Below are 2,879 nucleotides of genomic sequence, written 5' to 3' on the forward strand. Positions count from 1 at the left end.
CCATGATTCCAGTGGAGATCCAGGAGAGCTCGCCGAGATTCCAGAACTTTGTAGAGGAAGACTCGAATGAAGAGAGAAGGCTGAACCTGGATCTGCTGGATGAAGTCAGGGAGGAGGCAAGGCTGAAGGCTGAGGCGTTGAAGAGAAGGGTCGAGCGAAGGTACAATTCTAAGGTGATGCCAAGGCAGTTTAGAGAAGGCGATCTGGTGATGAGGAAGGCCCACCAGTACGAGATGGAGAATAAACTATCACCCAAGTGGACTGGACCGTTCAGAATAACCGAGGCACTCGGGAACGGAGCCTACCGCTTAGAGACGCTGGAAGGAGGGGCGATCCCTCGTACCTGGAACGCCACACACCTGAAGTTGTACTATAGTTAAGAGCTTTGTAAGTAAAGACAAACACAAATGTTATATTGCAATGTCTCTGTTAAAACAGTTTCAAGGGGGCACTCTTTTTTCCCTAAGGAGGGTTTTTAATGAGGCCACCCAATAAAAGAAGAGTTTTCGAAGTATAAGGTGTTTCCAGATGGCATGTGTGCTATTTTCGAAAGTTTTGAAAAAAGACCTTGTCATTTGTACATGATTTGAGGCAAGAAAAGATATATCGCGTGCTTTCTAAAAATTTTAAAGTCCTCATCGTCTTTCGGCGATTGGAGGCACCAGTTAAGTTTTAAAGTCCTCATCGTCTTTCGGCGATTGGAGGCACCAGTTAAGTTTTTAAGTCCTCATCGTCTTTCGGCGATCGGAGGCACCAGATGGAAGACCTCAACGCCCTCGCGCGTTTTGAGGCAAGTTAAAAAGACCTCCTCGCCGTTGAGCGAGTGCAGGCGAGAAAGAGAAAAAGTCCTCCGTGTTTCTGGGAGCGAGAAGATGTAACTCCTGGGGCAATGTCGAGGCAAGTTAAAAAGACCTCCTCGCCGTTGAGCGAGTGCAGGCGAGAAAGAGAAAAAGTCCTCCGTGTTTCTGGGAGCGAGAAGATGTAACTCCTGGGGCAATGTCGAGGCAAGGTAAAGACCTCCTCGCCGTTGAGCGAGTGCAGGCGAGAAAGAAAAGGTCCTCAGTGCATCCAGGGGGGAGGAGATGTACACCCTGGGCAAGTTGAGGCACCAGACAAAGTCCTTCTCGCCGTCGAGCGAGTTAAGGCCATTTAAAGTCCTTCTCGCCGATGAGCGAGTTCAGGCGAGTAAAAGTCCTTATCGCCGATGAGCGAGTTTAGGCGAGTTAAAAGACCTCCTCGCTTGTATGCGGGTATAGGCAAGATAAAATCCTTCTCGTCTTGAACGAGTTCAGGTATGGCGAAGAGGGCGGAAGAAGCTTGAAAGGTGGCTAAGGTAGGTTCGAAGAGAACGCCTAGCCAGCCGGTCTTCAGCTCTGAAGTTCAGGGGGGTAAAGGAAGGTCCCAAAAGGCATTTCTGCCCCAGATAAAGAAATGACTGCCAAAGCATGAGGCTGGGAAAAACTGGTGTTACCAAGAGGTTTTGGCGATCGGGAAAAGTTCAAACGACGGCAAGAAGGTTGAAAGACTTGTTTGATAAAGCAGGTCGAATGGGACGTTGTTTGAACCGATGATTAAGTTACAGTTTGTTGCTTGGAAGCTTTTTCTTATGATCAGGTTAGTGCCTCAAGGGTACAAGTTGTTTAAAGCGATTGTTGCTTAAGTTTGAATCGGCTCGAAGCAGTTACGCCAAAGGTCGTGTTTGCAAAATCGCTAAGTTAAACTCGGCAAAGTTAAACATTCAAAGAGGTTGAAAGCGCTCAAAAGGAGTCAGAAGGAAGAATATCCAAGTTTCGCTATTGAAATAAGTAACTGTTCAAAACACATATGCAAGAGTTTTTACAAGGTAAATACAAGTGAATTTATAAAGAAGCAGATGGGGTGGAATTGGTTGAGCCTTCGGCGGGAACGACCTTTCCATCTACTACTTCGTTGTTTAACGACACCATGCTGAGGTCAAGATCAGGGAATATGCATGCGAATTGTTCCCGAGCGGCATCAAATCCGGCAACCAGAATCTGAGCGGAGCTTAGCTTGAGTTCTTCAATTTGCCTTTGAAATTCTTCAACCTGTTGCTTAAGCTCCTTGTTCTGCTGCTCCAGCTCTTCGACTTGTTTTCGCAGTTGTTTGTTAGTCTCTTGAGCGTGGAGAAGGTCGTCAGTAACCTTCTTGGATTCAGCTTGAGCTTGGGCCAACTCGGCAGCCATTTTCCCCTTCTCCTTGTTTTCCTCGGCGAGATCAGCCATGGCGTCGTCTCTCGCTTTCTCTACTTGCCCAAGTAGCTTCTCGCGGTCGATTGACCTTTGCTCCAGTTTTTGTACCTTATCGGCATTAGCTTGAATGTGAGCCTCCAGGTCGCTCGCCTTGGTGCGCAGGGGCACGATTTTGCTTTCTAGCTCAACTTTCTCTTGGGCAAGTTCATGGACTTTGCGGCGAAGGTCAGCAGCTTCCTTGCGCGCTAGCCTAAGCTCGGTACTCAGGGCATCCTCTACTCGAGAATGTTCCATTTCCGCGAGTGTCAGGCTGAATGACACCTTCTCCACCTCGACCTTTATAGTGCTGTTTTCGGTCTTGAGGTTGTAGATATCATCCTGTAGCCGCCTGGTGGAGCTCTCCACAGCTCTCGTTATGATCGATGGGATATCCTCTGCAATGGTTTTGAGTTTGGCGGTCAGAGGTTCCCACATCCTTGTGACTTCAAGGGAAAGGTTGGATGCCTGGAGAGGCGCCAGGGGGGCTTGTGGAGGGTTCTCGCCGCCACCTTCTTTAGCAGGGTTTTCAATGTTTGCTTCCTGGCGTGGCGACGCAACCGGGGATTCGGTGATTAGAATTGGAGAAGTGTGAGCGACCTCATCCCCGATTGGAGCGATTCCTGCAGCCGA

This window comes from Phaseolus vulgaris, chromosome 11 (genome assembly GCF_000499845.2).
Source record: "Phaseolus vulgaris cultivar G19833 chromosome 11, P. vulgaris v2.0, whole genome shotgun sequence".
Taxonomy (NCBI): domain Eukaryota; kingdom Viridiplantae; phylum Streptophyta; class Magnoliopsida; order Fabales; family Fabaceae; genus Phaseolus; species Phaseolus vulgaris.